Below are 22,185 nucleotides of genomic sequence, written 5' to 3' on the forward strand. Positions count from 1 at the left end.
GATTTACAATGAAAGCTGGTTTACACCACATTGCAGTGGCAATTGGCAATTGATGGACCAAATTGTGCTGAATCTGAGTTGACTCCTTCCAATGTATCGCCAAGGTGAATCCATTCGGGTTTGCGTTTCACGTCAAGTCAGTTCTACGTATATTGCTCCAATTCAACACCGAACTTATCTCAGAGCCCTTGACATATGGAGCGGGTCAAGAACCACATTCAAGAAAACCCCATTAACCCCACATGTGCCAACACTTGGCTATAAACACGAAGAAAAAAAAATGTTCTGAGCAAGATACCTCGAACGGAACCCTTCCTCCTTTGAGCTAGAAAGACGAAAGACACAAAAATGGGCACAACAACCGCATCAACTCTCCTGACTTCACTTGTCAAGTTGGTGGACATTTCTACATATTGACCTGTTTCATTTTAAAAGTAGATGCTTAACTTCATTGTAACAAATTTTTTATTTTTTTTAGAATGCAAGCAGTTTGAAGCAGGATTAAGAAAAAAAAGTTAGAAGGCTGCTGCTCATTCTCACTCTCATTGATCATGCAGAACAGGAGACGAACACATGTTAATTTATTGTAACAAAAATGTTGATTTTCATGCACTCTCCTCTTCAAATATTTATGGGCTAGACTTGCATTTGAAGATGCATTTCAAGCCTTATAAAGATATGCAAATGTATTGATATTGCCGCTGCCGCCCCAACATGCCGGACTCTCATTTGCTCTTCACATGCAACTGTGTATAAGGCATGACTGAATAGTCACATCATATAAATGGTTGGAATAAAACAATTTCACAACCAAAATTAAAGAACTGTTGACGTAAAATTTCAAATTGAACAAAAACCGTAAAGTGTGTCATGTTTATATGTTGTGACTTTGAATCGACACTTCTTTTGTTGTTGTTGTATTTGTGTTTTCTTTTGTCACTTTGTGCGTCATGTGGGGCGGATACAGATTGTTTTTCAGCATTTTTGGCCACGACATTCATCAAGGAGGAGACTGTGCCGAGCGGTTGCGACTTTTCGGCAGCACGAATATGCCAGTACTCTTTTTGAATGGGAGGAATGTCAGTGCCATTTGACTGTCATCGCTGGACACCAAAGGGGCCATTGTGCTTTTTTTGCACGTGTGATAGGCAGCATCTTCACACCCCGGCTTTGTTCAGCAGAAAGGTTGGTGCTGTTGGACAGTCCGCGGCTGGATGGATGCATGGCTCGAGGAGCCCGCAATGAGAACAAAGAAGCGCCGATACGTATGTGGAACTGTCGCAGCTTTGAATTGTGGATTTACGTAGGACAGGAGATGTGAGACCATATCTTTTTGTCAATGGATGCTACAGCTTCATGTTTGCTTTCAATATTTAGCTTGTATTAGATTTGCACATTCCACCATGACGTCCCTGATCCACTGGTGAAAAGGGCATGTTGATCCTCTCTTCTTTTATCTAGAACTGCTTCATGGAACAAAGGGGGTACAGCAAGTGCTTACGAATGAATGACCTGTGACTTTGTGTTGTCATATTATTCGCTATTCACTTTTTTTTGTTCTTTTGACTTTAAGATGGCACCGTGAGAGTGGCTACCTTTCCAGCAGCTCCTGTATTTTCTTTTTCTACTTATAGTATATCTTTCCTTTCCTCTTCCTTTCATAATTTTGCTGCTGTGAAATCTAAATGTCTCCACTGCGAGACAAATAAAGGTAAATTCAATCCAATCCAATTCTTTCATCCATAACTGCTTCAAACAATAAAGCGTATGTAGGAGTAGAGATATGATAGTGTCAATTTGCTAGGTTTGTATTATTGTTAATGTTTTATCTCATGTGTTTTGTGTGGTACTGTACAAATAGTCAAATTCATCATTACATTTCTTTTTTTGTCCTTGCACTGGCTACCTGTTCTTATTTTTTTAAGGTTTAATACTGTTTGCTGTGCATGTGTCACAAAAATGTTTCCAAGTAATTCATATTATTCAGATTCAGATATATTATAAGAGGGGGCAGAATGTGTTTAAGATTGAATGACTGTCTGTGTCTTTTGTGTTTTTGTACCTCTTCCTTTCCTTTGCTCTTACTTTTCTCACTTTGCTGCTGTGAACTGTAAATTTCTCCACTGCGAGACTCAAAAACTAATCTAAAATAATCTAATCTATTTTTTTTCACAAAATGCAAACTACAAAATTATATATAGTATATACATACTGTGGACACACACACACACACACACACACACACACACACACACACACACACACACACACACACACACACGTGCGCGCGCGCACTCACCGACCCACACACCATCATTGTGATTCTTTTGGCGACACCACTTTGAGAAGTGCTAATATGCCCTTTTGATAGAATCTCACAAACAGAAAATGTGTCTTTTCATAAAGTAATAATTATTCAGTAGTGTCTTGATCAACCCCCCGCCCCCCACTCACACACTCCCTAAGAGCCACACGCATATTACTGTCTTCTATAACTATATGAAGCATTTTTCGTGTCTTCTCTGTGAAATGTGCTTTGATAAAAAAGGTGCTTTACTACTCAAGGATGGGCGTCGACATACATGTCTTACCAACGATGACCAATAGGTGGGGTATGAGGCACGTTAAACATGAATCCGAAGGCTGCGAGTCAGAGATCACAGTAAAATCACAGCTAAAAAATGTGTGGAAATATTTACAGCATTGAATCTATTCTATCCATGCATGCGGGTTATGTTGGTACTAAATTTGACACATGTTCATTTCAAATCTCACTATGTCATAGGCAGTATCTTAAAATTTCTAATTGATGAAAATTTTAATTTCCTGACTTTTATCAAGTTGCATTTCTTTCCATACTACGATTATTTTTTGGTCATTTGTTTTGGATGTGGGGCGGGGGTGCGGGGGTACGTGTGTCGCGTTCGCTGTTGTGGGACATCTGATCTCTGGTTTATTCAGGGGAAAATTAGGCACGCGCGGAATTGTGGTCTGATGTGGCGTCCTTGAGTTGTACATTAAACTCTCTCGCTTTCTCTCTCTCTCACTCTCATCTCTCCTCACTCTTTCACAGCTGTGTGACTCTACAGACAAGAATCAACATTGTTTGCCTCCTCTAGACGGCTCATCAATTTGTAAGTAATTATCTGACATGGCTTCATTTTGAGTTGTCACATTGTGATGTCGGTCCGATCATTGATGTGCACGCCCAAATATTTATAGTGATTTACAGAACTGAACGCGTTTGTAATTTCTGATTTTGGAATCTAAAAAAATAAGAAATTTTACAAGAAAAATAAATAAGACTCCCTATTGTATTTTGTGCATAGCAATGTCTGCAATTTATTTGGGGCCGGAGAGTGAAAATTGTAATTGATTGAAAACGGTAATTGATCATACCTTGAAAGTGAAAACTTTTACATTTTTTCCAACACAAATAAATGTGTTGATATAAACGACAACTACTGTTACAACTTCAATAATAATAATAATAATAATAATAATAATAATAATAATAATAATAATAATAATAATAATAATAATAATAAATTTAAGAATCCTTGTGTAGCCGACATTACTCAAATGTGGTCAAATATTCATTCCCTCGTTCGGAATATTTTTATGGCTAGAATATTTCCATTTCTGTGCTATTTTTAAGACGTTGCTCCTGATGGTATTTCCAGTTGCGACAACGGAACACAACATAATTATAAAATATTTGAAAAACGCATTCTGGTATTTACTGATGTTTTTAATATAAATAAATTCACCTAGACTGAAAGGGCTGTCATGCAAGTTGAGGCGCATTCAGAACCTTTCGGGAATATCACATCCATTCGTTTTATTTTTCATGGAAATATTTTGAAGAAATCTCACGATGTTGCGCAAGTGGTGCAACATCGATTAAAAAACTTTATCGTCAACATATAACGTGCAAGGAAGTTGGGGTGACACTCCGGTTCCGTGTTTTATGATTTTTGTACCCAGAATATTAGTCCGGTCAAAAACACTTCGCATCTTACATTTCTTCTGTCAGCTGCAAGCTTCATTTTAGTCATCTTTCAAAAGCAACCCGCTCGCTCTCGGAGTGGGGGTGTTTGGATAGAGGATGATGATGATGATGATGATGGAGGGGTGAGAGAAGTAGTAGTGGGTGGGGTGTTAAGGTCAAGAAGTCCTCTCTCCCTCGCTTCCTTCCTCCAAATCAATGTCCCGGCCACTCATGTTGTGATGTCTCGCGAGGGGTTTGAATACCTGCGACACGGCAGCGAACATTTATTGTATAGATATTGACAGCACGAGAGAGAGAGAGAGAGAGAGAGAGAGAGAGAGAGAGAGAGAGAGAGAGAGAGAGAGAGAGAGAGAGAGAGAGAGAGAGAGAGAGAGAGAGAGAGAGAGAGAGAGAGAGAGAGAGAGAGAGAGAGAGAGAGAGAGAGAGAGTTCGAAAAAGAGGGTGGGAGATAAAGAAGAGAGCAACAAAAGATATACTTGTACTTTTGGACAGCTCAACTTAGGCGAGCGCATGAGGGACCTTCTCTGATTCCGATGCTGTCGCCGCGTTGACATCCACATACGCACACAACAAAAGAAGACTTTCCCCCTCCTACTTGAACCTTTCATCTGCTTGTCTTTTTTTACGACACGGAGAGGACACACGCGCCGCGTTCTCCTCGACCGACGTCGTTAAGGTAAACAACGTCTTTTACTTGCTTCCCTCCACATGTTGTCCGTTGATCTTTCACTCCGGTTTTAAAAAGTGAAGTGTGGTTTGGAAAAAAACAACAGTTCAATAAACTGTCCGTGATGGCACGTATTTATTTGAAGAAAAAAAAAAACTCGTTCTTGCCAAAACAAACTAGGTGCGCACGCGTCAATTAGTGATGACTCAGATACGTTTAAATTCGCTATAACCCCCGTAAACTCACACCAAACTCGATTATATTCTCACTTAATTCACTTTTTAATGCTTTTCACGGGCTGTTCTTTGGTCGCCGCGCGTAGACATGACTCGCGGGCACCGGCTCGAAACTCTCAAGCTGTTAACTTGTTCGCCGCGCGCGTCGTGAACCAGATCATTTTTTTCCCACTTGACACTGAACATCTCATACACATTGAAGTTGCCTTTTGACACCTTCGCGTCTATCCCGCAACTTTTCCGCTCCCGTTGAATTCGTCATTCATTGATATACGTGCGTTCGCCCTTACGCACGCCGACCGACATCGTATCTGAAGCACACGCGAGCCCTTTACGTCAAACTAAAATGTATATCATCTTTTTTTCGTTCCTAAATAACAGACAGCGTCCGCGTTTAGCCTGGGAATGAATGCGCTCTCTCTTCACTTTTCCCGGGGTCGGGGGAATTGACCTGTTAAGAATGTGCGAGTCATAAATTAAATTGAACAATCACAGGACTTGCCCATTTACAGAAGACGTACTCCCATGCAAACTCGGCGATCTGGCGTCTGTATGCTGAACTTCGCGGACAGATAGTGCAAAAGCCTTAACATTGTAAATGTTTTCTTTGACTTTGAACGACTTTAACCCCCCAAATTAAATCGTTAAATATCTTGCATACATACATATCTTAAAATGCAGTGCCCATTAAAGTCCGTTTCAAAGCTGTAAAACTGTAGATATTGCTTTTGATTATGCATAATCATTATATATGATTATTAATTAAATATTGAAATGTACTTCATAATAACACATTCAGAGGCCCGCTATTGTTTTATTAGCTGGTTGAAAACTTTGAGCATCACATATTGGAAATATCCTTGCATTATCCATTTCCATTTTTTGACATCAAAATGTATCATGTACGTTTTACGACACATTTCATCTGAGAAATTCAGCGGAAATTTAACATTTCCCCGGCTGTCAAATCCCCCCCCCCCCAACCCCCCGCAGTTCAAAACACAGTCAATTTAATTTGCGGGCAAACGTCAATATTTCTTTGACAACGCTTGGACGTGCCCGGCGGTCAAGTGTCCACATAAGGTAATGTGGTCGTGGACACCAAATGCACACGTCTAAATGGCACATGTATAATTAGACTGCCCATTCAGCACATTGTTGTGATGGCAGCGCGCGGGCTCATGAAGAGTGCACGCAGAGTGCACCAACTTTACGCACACTTCCTTCAACACGGACGCTACTCGCGCTTGCATTTAAATGCATTTTTATTTTGTGTGCAAACGCGACAAATACGCTCGATTTAAAGATGGACGTCAGACAAAAATCTCTAGACTTTACGTCACATGTTTATCATTTTAATTGATTGCCGCGCGCGCATGTGTGTGTGTGTGTGTGTGTGTGTGTGTGTGTGTGTGTGTGTGTGTGTGTGTGTGTGTGTGTGTGTTTCAGACAGCACTTGAAATCAGCATACAAAATAGAGATGCATATTTACGATTATTTTAGGACTGTCTAAACATATAACATACTCTGTCCAATTCCAGTGTATCACTAAAGGAACTTTTGCCCCTGAATCATCATGTATTGCAATTATAACCATTATTGTTTTCGGGACTGATCTCAGTTTGAAGTTGTTTAGTCTAAGTGACACAAACTACATTTCCTTGATGATCTATAGGTTTGATTCACTTAGTTGGGGCCTTTTAAAGAAAATGTATCACTGCGAGGAGGAGGAAAAGTTCATTTGATCATATTGCTTGTTGATATTTCTTTGAACAAGTACACACTGCTTTTGTTTCCTGCTCCTTTTTCTGTGATGCACAAAATAATTTGTAAACTAAAACCGTGACGGTTTTGTGTGTTGCATTGCACAGTTGTTCCGTTTTTGAATACCACTCAATTAAAACAGCACATATCGCCAACTTTAAACAGTCGCTATGCACAAATGACATTGCTGCACAGTGTGAGTGATGACTTATTTGTGAGTGAAAAATATTTGTGTATTATCATCAATTGGCTTCAGTGATGCAATTTGCCGATTATTATAATAAAGGATTAGTGTGCGTATGCGTACCCACCAAGCTTTTGATTTGGATATGAGATTTTACATTCATTCAAATCAGCATCCGATTGACAAGACGTGTAGTGTAGTATGGCCACAGCACACTTGAGTGTGTGCACGTGTATGTGTCTTCGGATGGGGGACTGGAAGGGGTTCTCTTGTTCTTTGTGGTACGAGAGCGCAGGATAAACAAGATGGCGAGAAGTAAACAACAGCAGGCCCGGTAAAGTTCAAGCAGAAGGCTAGCAGATAATAAATGTTGCGACACATGTTGTGAGATCTGTCTTCAGTGTTAATCAATTTGCAGGCACAATATTTCCACATGGATCTAAAGTGACAGGAATATGTGGCAGTTGATTCTGTGAGCGGTCGCTTTCCGAAGAGAAGTTTCTGACAAGTTAGTACAGTACAGTCGAGATGCTGGGAATACGATCGACTGCTTGTTTGGTCACGACGTTGTGCTTGTGTGCTTTACAGAGGTAGCAAGCCGCAGGTTGAAACAGCACGAACATCATGTGTGCAAATGAATAAAAGCAATGAGGTTGTGGTTCTTCTTCATCAATGGTCACCTTTTTACAAGTACCACCGAAATAAATACTTTGCTCTCCAATTATCACCATCATCCTCCGCATTAAAATACAGTAGCAGAGTAAGTTGGTCTAAGTGGTCAAAAGTGCTTAAACAGTGCTTCAAGATGAAAAATAAATGTATGATACTTTAACGTTAAAATACGATTGGACTATATTTCATCAGTGTTTCGGCATATCACTAGAGGGAGCTTGTGTACTATGAGTGCAACATGTACCACACTGAGAGTCTGCATTATGTGAAAGAGTCAGGAGTGGTCCATCGATGAAAAGGTTTCTTCAGCCGTCATCTGTACTTCTTTGAAGGTGTCGGACGTTTCGCTTCTTATCCAAGAAACTTTGTCAGCAAACTAAAGTCTTACTGGTAGTTTAGTAGTTTAGGCCATATATATATATATATATATATATATACAGTAAAGTCTCGTTATATCGATATCGGATATATCGATAGTCCCGGTTATATCGATACTATTTCTATGCACGCACGGAGAAAATTACATGCAAACAGGGTCGGATATATCGATAGTCCCGGTTATATCGATATTTTTTCGGACTCCCTTGAATATCGATATAACGAGACTTTACTGTATATATATATATATATATATATATATATATATATATATATATATATATATATATATATATATATATATATATATATATATATATCCCTAGTGTCCAGACATTGCGGTGCCGGACTCTGCTATGATAGGTCCCTGCTCTCAGGTTGGGGGGAGAAGAGGACTACTCCCTGCAGCTGCTCCACTGATAGTTCCTATCGTTCTGACTAACGACTGGCCTGATTGCCCACTTCGACCGGTATCACCTCATCAGTATTACTAATCCTATTTTGCCTAAGCAGGCTATTGTATGAACGATCCAAATTGAACCTCACCCCACCAAACCGTTTTAATGAAGGATTTAGTTGTTTTATGAAAATCGCTTCTTTTACTCCCCTTTCAAACCATCTATGTTCTTTCGCTAAGTTTTAACCTCATTGTCGTCAAATGAGTGGTTGCTAGCTTTAGGTGCATATGTACTGCCTATTGAGGCCCACTAGTATTATCCCTGCGATGTTGATAAAGTCTCATTAGTCAGAATGATAGGAACTATCAGTGGAGCAACTGCAGGGAGTAGTCCTTTGCTCCCCCCAACCTGAGTGCAGGGACCTATCATAGCAGAGTCCGGCACCGCCATGTCTGGACAGTAGGGATATATATATAGGGCCTAAACTACCAGTAAGACTTTAGTTTGCTGACAAAGTTTCTTGGATAAAAAGCGAAACGTCCGACACCTTCAAAGAAGTACAGATGGCGGCTGAAGAAACCTTTTCATCGATTACGTGAATAAAAAGATTTCATTAAGGGACTAACGATGAAAAAAAAACATCTACATGTGTCTATTTTCACAGGAATAATCTCATTGTGTGAGTAATGTAAGTGGCCCATTTTGGCCTGTATCATTCATTCTGCCAACCGATGTTTTTCAAAAAAATAATTGGTCGTTTTCCTTTAGTCTTTAGCATAGTTGCGCATAATTAATGGAGAGTTCAAAATGCAACAGTCCAGCCTCTGTGGATTTTTGTGATGTTTTCTTTTCATTTTATACCACACATTAATCTGTAGAGTTAATTGGACAGGTTTGTGGGTGTGTGTATTTTCTGACACAGGTTTCGGCCAGTAGTCGGTAGAGGAATTAGTTGGGGTGATTGTTTCTTTATTTTTCAATCTGATGAGCGTTTATCCAATAGTCCAGTGAGGATGCTCGCTTTGATTGCCACATCAAAGCCAAACATGGTGCAGCCGGGCAGTAATTAAAATGTGTTGGATTTTGGAGGGCCTTCACATACCCATTATGTACACACGATTCCCAATAATTCCTCGGACACTTACATTAAGCTAGCGTTAACCTTAAACTACTTCCTCGGCCTTAAAATGGAGCTAAATATTGACATACTGAGGATGTAATTTTGTCCCCAGAGGAGAGGTTAGTCGCCACAATGGCTCTGTAAACACGTATGTCCCTGCAACATGAACAATACACACACACACACACACACACACACACACACGCTCACACACACACAAACACGCTCACGCACGCACACAGACACACACGCACACACGCACAGGCACACACACACATACACACGCACGCACACACACACACACACACACACACACACACACACACACACGCTCACACACACACACACAAACACGCTCACGCACGCACACAGACACACACGCACACACGCACAGGCACACACACACACACACACGCACGCACACACACACACACACACACACACACACACACACACACACACACACACACACACACACGCACACACGCGCACACACCAAGGCTAAGAACTGTCAAGTTGTGTGAAAAGTGTGCAGGTGGTTGAAAGTGAATTTTAAACAAACACTCATTTCAGTCGGAGCTCATTGTGCAGACTTGCGCTTATGAAATCCAACGAAAACAAGTTACTCTTCTCCCCCTCTGGCAACCTTTTCTGGAAAGCTTTTGTGTAATTATTTTTACCACAGACGTGCTCATGTTTTTACTTCTCCGTGACACAGGCCTTTGCAACACAGCGTATGTGAGTGTTCTTACAGTCGAGGTCTGAACAATTTATCAAATTCAAATCAACATTGTAATGGAGTGGAAATGCATTTTTCCAATCGCAAATCTGCATTTAGGAAGATGGGTAAAAAACAATTCAGTTGATCGGTAGTCTTCTTTTTCTCCATACAAAACATTGCATTGATTAAGCCACAGATTTGCTTGCATTGTTGTTGTAATCCAATTTATGCTTTACTGCTTTTTGTTTCCACCACATTTCTGAAGTTAACGCGGGCCCGTCAAAATGTTTCGTAAATGCACTCATTCATTCATTCATTTACCTTGATTTTCGTTAAACCGAGCTTGGACCGAGACTCAAGCATTTTTGTATTGTTGATCTGCTATTGTTCATTACAATATGTTCAGTGACTGCTTAGGCTTCTTTTTTTATGGGAAAAGGATATTCAAATAAAAGCAATCACCTATTGAATCGCAATCGCAATATTAAGGGAAGTAGAAAATTCAATGAGATGTTTTTTCCAAATCATTCAGCCATCTTCCAGAGTGTCCATAATGTATAATGACCCAGTAGTAGGATCACGCCATAAGAGCGGTGATCAGTCCTGTCCATATCCGGCTTGAATCGCAGAAGCTCTGCAGACCCCTGCTTGTGTCTCGTGATGGAACAAGGCAAAAGAGATTAGTGTAATGTTGGCTGTTGTGCCGTAGATCGCACAAAAGGCGTCACGGCAACCCTCGCGATCCCACCTATTATTCTTGGATCGGGCCTTCTTTCTCCCGTGCCTCGGAGAAAGTGTTCAAGGACGCGAGTCCTTCACTTGAACCAACGCAGGCAGCTGTTACACGAGATGCACCCTTTGTAAGGCTTACCATGTGAGCTGGACAGGACAAGCACTCTGCTGTCCCCAAAATGTCACATTTGGTATCAAAAACACTCAATTGGTGCAGCTGAGATCTTATACTGACAAATCCTTGAAGCTAAGAGTTCAAATTTCAAAATGTTGTATGGACCCAAAGATGGAACAGCACCACACATTTTAGGATGTCTTGTTCATATTTGGAAAACCAATAAAATGAGATAAGATAATGTACAGGTTTGTTCCACTGTTAAACTGTCTCCATTAATTCCTTTATTCACTCTCCGTGGATAATTTTAATGAACAATTTAACACATGTAACATATATATTAATGTGAGCAGAAATACTTTTGTAAGATTTCTTTTTAAGTTTTAAGAAATAAATGTCGTTGGTTGTCATCATACAAGTGTAAAAATAAGTTGGTGCTTATTCAGTGGGAGGATTCATTTGAGGTGATGAAACTTCGCTGACTTTGCTGTGGCCATTTGAACTTGTCTTTTGATTTTGACTTATTGCTAAATAACGTCCATTTACTGTTCTATTTTCTGTTTCATTACACACACACAAAAAACACAGAGTCTATCTTGATGCTCCCTAAGCTTCGATTTGCTGACATTTTGAGGTTTCACTGCAAGGCATTTTCCATTGAGCATTTAAAAAGAAAAACAAAACACAACACCATGATGGTGTTGTATGTTCCAACAGAAGTGGTCATTTTTGCTGGTTGTGGATCAATTCGTGCAGCGGTTTGCACAATGTATGCTGATAAAAGTGTAACAGTACTGTATGAGGCTTCTTTTCCGACTTTTGGAATGATGCTTTATCTGTGAATATTTTTCTACTTAAATGTCACATTTTTGTCAGTAACATAGTATGTGTTTCTCCTAGGTATTTATAGCACACAATGAAATATTTTCCAATGTTTTCATATACCACTGAAATGCAAGAGAGGATCATGGTGCATATCCTAACACAAGTCTCCCCTGTCTGTGTGATCACAAATGATGTAGTTGGAGAAAACTGACAGACGGCCGCGTATCTGCCAGCTTGATCTGACATGAGACGTAAAATATGCTCCACGGTTGTGACTTGGCCTGCCAATCTGGCCTCCTCTCTCCCAATTACATCCATAAAGATGCTGGAAGCCATTTTTATTGGCACGTGAATGTTTTCATGTTCGGCTCGACGTCGCAATATCCACAATATTGAGTGAGTGTAGCACTGTATGTCGTGTTCCCTTGTGCATATGTATACAGAATATGTATATTGGTTCCGCAAAACCCAATCTCATTCTGGATACACATGCACAAGTGAACACGTATATACCGTATATAGTCAAGTTAGTCATTGAGGTCCACATTTTTTTTCTTTTACTAGTACCCACTTAGTTATGCTTACACCGCAGAGAAAAAAAAATCACGTTAACTACAGTGACAATTGTTTATTGATATGCTCGACAGCAGTGCGATGCTAACACAGTCAGAAGGTCAACTTCAAAATAAACCTTACATCACCAAATATAAGGGCATCAATGCCAAGGTGTGCGTTCATTTGACCTAACTTAACTAAAAAAATTACTACCAACTTCAAGAGCATAGTGAAGTAAAGGTCAGTCGCCAATTAAAGGCGTTAAAAAAACAACTTAATTACACTGATACTGTATTGTGTGGGGCCTGGCGCACACTGTTGTGAACGGGTGCTAACAGCAGTCACATGCTCCAAATGAGATGGCAAGAGCCATCCGATTGAGGTCATTCTCTGTTTTCGAATGTCTTATCCTCGTGTAGCGTTTCATTGTGAGCAGGTGTGTTTGTCTTGTTGAATCTCGATTAAAAAAAGATTACATTGATTATAATGGGAAATGGTTAAGATTTTAACCAAATCGGGTTTCCAACAGCTTTGTGGAATGATTATGGTTGAAAACCGAGGTTTGACTGTACTTCTCAAAGGCAGTCGACAGAAATGACATGGCACATTTTAATGCTGACAGCCTGTAGCAGTTGCCGTTCCAACTGATCACTTTTTAACAAAATTTACATACTCAAGTATGGTATTTTATCTGGCAAATTAGCTCCTGTGCTTTTGACGCTACAGCGTCTCATAGACCACAAACTATGGTGAGAGATCTGACGAACTAGCCTACAGTGTTACAGGGTTGCTGCATATTTACTGCATGGAAATAAATACGACTCCAAAACATTCATTCTGAAGGAGGTGATGTGACCTCTTAAACAGGCGCAGACTAGTTATGGAAAAAACGGGACATATTGGCCTCAAAATTGAATTTTGATTGTTATTCCAATGGAACGCGCTCATGCCAAATATAAATCAAAGTGACAAAGTGGTAGGAAAGGATTCTGGAGGTCAACTTCTGACGACTTTCCCCACAGTGCCTTTTGTTTCAGAATAATTGATTTTAACACTAACTTTGTTTCAAGAATATGGGAAAAATGACTTTTTTCTTGCTTAAATTTTGTATACCATGACGAAATGATGGCCAGAGACCTAATGTAATCCTAAAACCCTTGTGAGTCAATTCATTAATTAATCATTCCACTACAGTAATATACCTTACAACTTTGTCATGCTTTTCCGAGTTACATTCGAGCTGTCAGGTGCATGTAAATGCTAAATCGTATTACATATTCTGTACCTACGTTACATATTACTACAGTCGTACGACAGCCGATTAGTGGAATTTGGCTTTTTTGGTAAGCTGCAATGAAAAAACATGACATGGTATAAAAACCCACACAAATGTTAAAATAAGTAATCAATATGGTAATCTGACCTTTTATTTGCAAAGAAATCTAACCAAACTGATTATTTTTCAAATTGCTCGTCAGTGTCATCAGCTTTAAAAGCAAATGGAACAAACAGTCGGGGGGAAAAAGGCCTACCGAACAATGAACTTCAAAAAATATTGGATTGTTGCACGCTTATAAGCAAAGTGCAGCTGTGATGAGGAAAACCCAGCCAGCCTGTAGAACAAAGCCAAGAAAGTAAGTTCTGCTATAATCACTTTCTTGAATGGGACTAAAAAAAGAGAAATCTGCTGAAATGATAGAGTAAGCGTGTGGTTTGGCCCGCACTGTCAATTTCCCATGAGCCTCTTTGACAAGCTAAGGGGATAGCCACTCTGGCACACGACACCAACCCACAGAGAGAACACGCGTGCACACACACACACACACACACACACACACACACACACACACACACACACACACACACACGCGCGCACACCTGCCCCCCCCCACACGCACGCACGCACACACCTGCCCCCCCCCCCCCCCCCACACACACACACAGACGCAGACACATGCACGCGTACACACACACAAAATCAGAGTTCGCATTTTTGGAGAGGGCTGATGATTGGCAGACAAACGGCAAGGGTCTGAGCTGAGAGGGGGGTGTTCGACATGACCAGCAATGCTAAACCTTATTTTCTCAAAAATCTTACGAACATTTGCTTCAATCAGCAGAACAAAAGCATAAGAGGTTTTAAGCACATAAAAAAAAATAATACAGCCATGACAAAATGTTGCAATGACCTTATTTTCCGGTGTTTAAGGCGCACCGGAGTAAGACGCGCACCTCCCATTGAATGGTGTGTTTTCAAACTGTTTTTCTATATATAAAGCAAGCCGGAAAATATGGCGCAACTTCAATGAATACAAAAGGTTTTCCAAAAATAAGGCACACACCATTATAAGGCGCTACAGTAGAGCCTAGCACACCTTTTTCTACAGGGGGAAATGGAGTCGATGGTCGCTCACAGTAGTTGCAAGACCTGTTGTGGCTCAATATTACTTCACATATAAGGCACACCTGTGTATAAGGTGCACTGTCATCTTTTGAAGAAAACCAAGTCTGTTGGGTGCGCCTTATACACCAGAAAATACGGTATTCGACTTTTGGTGACTCATGCATTTTCCAAGTTGAAACCCTAGCCACCATGTACTTGCTGTGGCAGCAGTGGCGCGCTTAACACGATGCATTGTCTTAACAACGGGGTACTGTACACAGATCCATAACTATGCATTAGCAAGCAATGTATCGATGTAAAGCATCGGTTTAAATAGTGGAGCTATGCAAGAGCGAGCAGAAACACTTCCCCTCATTCTGTCTCATTCTGTGTGAAATATAGATGTTTAACACAAAATACCGGGTAGGTCTGTTTCTCTGTCATTGGCCTGTTGCACATTTTCCTTCAAATGCCAGTGAAATAAGCTCATTTGTGTGCAATGCTTGCAACCATTTGAAGCATGGGGATGGTTACCATCTTCGGTTGAGGTGAAGATAATGAAAGAATGTCCGATGTTGTACGGGAGCCAAAGTTAGCCTCGCAAATGTGGAACCAAGTCAACCAGAATGTATATGAATGCGGAGTAGAAGAAGCATGGTTGGACTCTTCAGACACACATGGATGTAGCTAGTTGTGGTTGTGTGTCAACAGCGAGCAAAGCTTTATGTCGTTGGTTAGGGGTGGAGCTGAGGATACAGCGGGGAGGTACAATGTTCCTCCTCATACGCCAAAAAAGCCACATTTATTGGTTGCCATCTGTAGGGTGGAGGAGTTTGGGTTATGGTTAGCCCAAAGAAAGGCTTCTAATTAAACAGTCATCATTATCAACTTGTGGCCAGTGATCATCATCTCCAACTCTGGTTGTCCAAGATGAACATGGGATGCTTGAGGCTTCGCTTGGAGCCAATGAAGCCATGAATTAGAATAGAAGAAACAACGGAGAAAAGTGTGAGCAAGAATGTTTTTTTATTTCATTCTTGGCAGGATAGGCTACACGAGGCCTCGCACCAAATCAGGTTTAAACAATTACCCGACATCAGAGAGACCAATAAAGCGTCAGCGCTGGCTTTTGCCTGGGCGAAGCTTTCGACCATTTCAATTAGCGTAAGAAGGTCTGTCTTCAGTATGAGAAGCATTCCTTTTGAGTTTGACAGCCCCTTAATACACTATTTCATGGTCTGATGTGTCAGGGATACAAAGGCGCTCAGAGAGAATGGGGGGAGGGGTCTTATTAGGACCTAATTAGGACCCTGTGATTATGGGCAAAGTCACTGTGATTAGGCGACCTGCGGCTCACGTGGCAACAACCATGAATATTCAGGCAACTGGATTTATTAGTCGACCAAGGTTTTGTCGACAACGAGGGGTCACCAACATTTTCAAAAATTGAGAGCTACCGTATTTTCCGGTGTATAAGGCGCATCCAAAAGTGTTCATTTTCTTCAAAAGATGACCCTGCGCCTTATACGCCGATGCGGCTTATCTGTGAAGTAATATTGAGCCACTTGCAACTCTCGCAACTCCTGTCAGCATCCACTGACTCCATTACCTCCCACCCCAATACAATAAGTAGTGTGTGGGGCTGAAATATATAAAACGTAAGCCCAGCCTCTACTGTAGCTCCTTATAATGTGATGTGCCTTATATTTGGAAAAAGTTTCTATATTTATATATTAGATTTGAATAACTTTTTTTTCATTCATTGAAGGTCCGCCTGATAGTCCGGTGCATCTTATGGAAAAAGTTGGGGGTGCGCCTTATGCTCCGTCACACCTTATACACTGAAAAATACGCTACCTCTTGTGTCTTGATTAATGAGCTACCACGTAGTTGTACGCCTTTAAAATCGCACAATATTCATTGATAATGTTATTATTAATGTTATTATCTCATATTACATTGTAATGCTATTCTCAGATCGTGCGGTCCTTGGGGGCTATCAACAGGGTGCCTGCTGGCAACATGTAGGTGACCCTAGCCCCAGAGTGTCTGCTCTCCTTCTCAGTCTTTGCCGTTCTAATGTTTATGTGTCGTATGCCTCCAGCGTTTGATCATGGCAACATTTGCATTCGCTCCACTCAGATCATTTAATTCCCTGTAAAGAAGAAAAAAAGTCTTCTAAATTTGACACATAACAGACAAGAGTATATTTGACCTTTACAAATAAGATTTTTTTAATTGCATCATCATGGCAGACAATGAAGTGCTCTCCAACCTCCACACCATAACATTATCCAAAGCAAAGTTGTATTTTCAGGCTGCAAATGAGCGAGCTAGACAACTAACTGCAAAATACAGTTGTGGCAGAGAAGAAATGACTAATGCTTTTGTACCATGGGATACGGGATATTTCTATCTCTTTCGAACAAAAATCCAAGATTTGCCCTGTAAAGGATTTTTTTTTCTAAATACATGATACGTATTTGGAGGTAGTTGATGAATATGTGAAAATACTGAGTGCTATGCAGTAATAAATTGCATATATGCAAAGGTCCATCACTATTGTCGTTCACAGATGCTGAAGTGCGGCCTCGCCCAATGAATAAATAAATAAATAAATAAATAAATACATACATACATAAATAAATAAATAAAGTGGTGCCTAGTTACTGAGGTAGCATTTTTAAATTAACTCACGATAGATGAAATCCACCAATTTGAATAATACACTATAATAATACACACACAATAATCACTTTGCTGCTGTGAAATGTACATTTCTCCACTTCAAGACTAATAAAGACAAATCCAATACAATACAATACAATACAATACAATACAATACAATACAATACGTATTGTTATAGATTCAAATTGGTCTGCAGTACCTGAACCAAACAATCAGTATACATAAAACTATGTTTCTTCGCTCTACAAAAACAGCCTCCACAATTACACTAAAAGTAAAAACTACAGTTTAGTAAATGCACGAAAGGTAAACCCAGTGATGGACCACTGCAGAAATGCAATTCAATTCATTAATCCATAGTACTCAGTATTTTCACATTTTGCTGCAATTACTGTATCTCTAAATGTATATCATCTATTATATTTTTTTTACATGGCACATCTAAAGAGACAGAAATATCCCATCTTGTGATATATCTGCTACTTCATAAAAATATATGATCTCTAACCATTATTAGGCTCCAACTCATGGAGAGGTTTTTTTTTTTAACCACAAATGTGCCGTTACAAATCTTTTATTGCAGTATGCGGAGGGCATTTGATTGTGAGATTTTACAATTTCACAAATGACTTCCTCCTTAAAATGACACTGGCTTACCTGCCCATTACTCCTTTTGATTTCAACAGTACATGCCTCTGCGCTCTGAGAGGTATTCATAATAAGCTTAAACTCCACTGGCTGCTTTGCTAAAAGGTGCTTATCTCTTGGGTATTGAAAAAAAATGGGGGTGGGAGTTAATATTTTTCCAATTTCAACATTTTACCATTTGGCCACAGTTACCCCCCTTCAAAAAAACATTTATTATAGTGGGTACGCACCAGCACACACACACACACACACACACACACACACACACACACACACACACACACACACGCAGTCACGTGCGTGTCTCCCACCCCCCCACACACACACGCATGGACAAACACCGACACAAGTTGACAAGCTGCCCACGGCTGGAAAAAATCTTATTACACCATTTAAGAATTGAAAAGAAACAGCTGTGGAAAGTCTTTTTTTCTGTAGCCAGGTAAAAATGCGAAATGATTCAATGACAATTTGTTGAAGTCTTTTTCCTTTGTGTTTTGTTTGGGTGATTAGTACTTTCCAGGACATTGTAAAGTTTAGTGTGTTTACACTGCCGACATACTTCTCAAAGTGTACATTTTGAAAGGCGCTTATAAATGAAATGTATTATTATTATTATTATTATATGTAACGATGAGTGAGTCACTCTGGAAGGGAGGGATGTCAATTTGTCATGTCGAATAATCAGACGCATGTGTTAAACAAGTGAAACGAACTGGACTTGATTTTCCATATGACCCACCTGTCATACTTTCACCACTGTTAACACCAACCTCATATTATGCTGTTGGGCAGGCAACTTCGAAGAACCTCTTTTGTCCCGCTGCTGCTCCAACAACACACTCTGCTCAGAGCACAAATACAGGAACTAACAAATCCAAGTGCATAGGCCAGAATTTCAGTCCTCAGTGTTTGCCAGCGTAATACAAGCTTCTATCTTCATCTCCATCTTAATTAAAAGCGTGCTCTGAGCTTGTCCAGATTCCCTCCTGCTGTCAGTCTGCAGTTTTACAGTTTCTTGTCCCATGCTGTAATAGGCTCACAGGAGATGATGGGGCTGTAATAACTGCTTGGCAATGCTTTAGAACCCCCGCCCCCTCTTCCCCTACCCGCATTCTCCTCTAAATCCAACATGTACGCTGAAATAAGGCATACATGGCACACGCTGTGAAGTCAGTTGTTATTGCTGGACAAGGTGGAACAGTAAATTTGGGATTATTTTCCACAATCTGCTGCACGGAGCACATTATGTCACAAATGCCACATTGTAGCCCTTTGGGCGGAGAGCGCTGTTTTCTGCCACCTTTCCTTGTTCTGTTTCAGTCCAGACCCAAGACGTGTTTTGTGCCCATTTCCTTTCCTTGTGCTGGAATCAATGGACAATAAGCCTGTGGCCCAACTCATAAAATGGGAGCGTCCAGACTAATGGGGAAGAATGACATCCAGACAGATTGTGATTAGGTTTTCATTTTCTGGGTAAAATGATTTTGTTCAATGGCAGTGTTCCATTCAGAATACTGATCCCAGATGTATTTCCTTGCTTGACCATGTGGTTGTAAAGCTTCTGATTTAGAACGATTGAGGATCCAATAGCCTCCTTTATGTCATGTACATGTAATTAAATTTCCCTTTAACATTTGCTGGCAGGAACCTCTTACCTTGTTTGACTTATTTATTGCCTGACTCGAGAGGTAATTTGACCTTTTATTTCAAAGGCTCTTTTTTTAATCCAGAAAAGGAGTGTTAAACTCAATTAACTCGGTGATCAGTGGCTCAAACACTACATTTCTTTTCTGTGAAGGGAACAGCTGACCTGCGTTGTACTCTCAGCCCCATTGTCCCTCATTTCTGGCCCTGCCACCCCCAGGGGCAACAAGGGGGGAGAGGTGGGGAGAAGGGAGGGTGGGGGGAAGACACGAGTGAGACGAGAGAGAATGGGGAGACCAAAGTGCCCTACCGTTACTGCCATGTCGCTGGAGATTTGTGTCCTTCTAAATCATTTCCCTCTTTAAAAGATTACAAAGGCAGAAATATTCTCAAACTCCCCCTAAATACACTCACTTGCATTTTCAAATGCTGCGATTTGTTGCTATTTAAAAATAGAAACAACTTGTGCAATTGTAAATAAGAAGAAAGAGCTCATCGTGTTAATTGGATCAAGTGGAGCCAGGGTGAAATACATATGGCATGGCTATATGTGAGCATTATTTTACTTTCTTTCTTTGGAGTGTCATTCATTCCATTCAATCATGATTCATCAAAATTTCTTAATAAAGATTCTGCACATTAACATTAAAACAGTGAAAGAATGATGTCACCTACTAAGCCACAAATGTTTTCCACCTCACCCTCAGTTGGAAAATGATTATTGGTCAACGTCTGACATATTTTGCACAGTAATAAAAGTCATGGTGGAAAAACTATGCTCTTCCTAAATTCTGCCAAAAAACTTTTTCTGGTGACTCCACCATGCCCACGGCTTCAAAAAAGTAATATTTTCAGACAACATTGCCTTGTTGTAACCTGATCATTTATGGATCACTTGTTTCCTTTCTGGTTTAATTCACCATGTGATTGATTTTCAGTGCAGTGCCGTTGGAAAATACCCACACTAAACTACACCCGTGCCTCAACTCAGAGATCATTTGAATACAGATGCTTGTGGCTTCAGCCTTGTCACTGGCAACTGCTTTGAGCGTCAAGACAATTGCTTATGAAGTTTATAACTCACTTGTACAAGAAAGCGATATGTGTACCTGAGATACAATTGTGATGGCCAAATATTGTTACGGAATATAGAAAATAATTGTCCCCCTTTTTGCAGGGAATGGCATTGATGTCTTCTGTGTGTTTGCCCAAATGTAACAGTGTTCTGTATCTCCTTAAATATGAATTAGATAGCATTTTGTATCGATTCTCTTAAAGGGGACGTTTCTTAGACTTGAATGTAACCTCATTTCACGAATCACTGACTAGCATGGCCTTTGATAATGGCTTGTAGGTGGCTAGTAGGTGGGAAAATGCCTAATCGTGATATAGTCACACAGCACATATGTCCAGCTTCGACTGCCAAAACTATCATTAGCACTGTAAATAATCCAAAAAATGACTATTATACTTGCATGACTTATTCAACTGTTCCTATAATATTCAATGTTTCTCACTTTTGAACTTGTATATTATTTTTGGTGGAATGTACAATGAATTAATATCAAAATTAAGTCAGAATGTGCCTGTAAAATTGATATTGATAATTCTGCATCGCTTCTGAATCCTCCTAGTTGCCGAAGATCCCTTCAGTCTGCCCTTCATTCTGATTTTTGCTTGTTTTATTAGTGTCTGAAACTCATGACACCAAGGCAGACAACTCTGAAAAGTTGCCTGCCCAGCCATAAAGTTGCCTGCCCCATTTTTCACACCTTGAAACACTAAGGTGACTAATCGCAAAAAAACACATTGTTGCAAAGTATTCAGGATTGATAATCAGAATATATCACAGAACAACACTTTAAAATTAATTAATTGATGTACCTACCACAAATACTTCATTGCTTAATTTATCGTAAATATCCCTTGCTGATGATTTTGCCCCAGTTGTCGTTTGTCCATACACTGTTCGGCATGTTGCAAAATGCAATGTTTGCGTTGCGTCGTCTGCTACAAGCCACGTGAACTCCTCTTTCCACGATGGTGTAAATGTACGTTTAGGTTTTGCAGCATCATAAATTTTGTTAGGTTCGTTTGAATCTTTCTTCTGGTGGCTGAGGTTTTGGCTTGATTCCAAACCACTTATCCATGTTTCTTGTGTTCTCTGTGCATCTACTTCGGAAAATGATATGCAAATGCACCCGGAAGCACGAAGCTATTCGATGCAGGCTTCTGGTTGGCTGCCGAGTACGCAAATTTCCAAACAAACCGAAATTCCGAAATTTCCAAACCGAACGAAGATTTCGAAATTGGAATAAAGCAAATGTTTGATTTGAAAAAAAATATTGCGTTTTTTTTTTCTTGAAAAAGTAGTTCTGTAAGTTGTACGCCCGACGTAAAAGTTGCAGACGTTATTTCAGACACTGGTTTTACGCTCAA

At 40.2% G+C, this 22,185-nt stretch overlaps 1 protein-coding gene across 3 annotated transcripts in view; it reads left to right on the forward strand.

Moving 5' to 3' along the window:
• Window positions 1-3,064: 3,064 nt before the first annotated feature.
• sox6 (SRY-box transcription factor 6) overlaps window positions 3,065-22,185 on the forward strand; it is a 162,337-nt gene continuing 143,216 nt past the window's right edge. The window contains exon 1 of one of the 3 annotated variants that reach the window (XM_088992398.1): window positions 3,065-3,134. The gene's annotated coding sequence lies outside the window, so the exon portion shown is untranslated. Of the gene's footprint in view, window positions 3,135-4,431; window positions 4,689-22,185 lie in introns of those variants that run through there. The other 2 variants (XM_088992397.1, XM_088992399.1) reach the window with 2 other exon arrangements.

The sequence above is a fragment of the Hippocampus bargibanti genome, linkage group LG03 (assembly GCF_051943395.1).
Source record: "Hippocampus bargibanti isolate YZ-2025 linkage group LG03, ASM5194339v1, whole genome shotgun sequence".
Lineage (NCBI taxonomy): Eukaryota > Metazoa > Chordata > Actinopteri > Syngnathiformes > Syngnathidae > Hippocampus > Hippocampus bargibanti.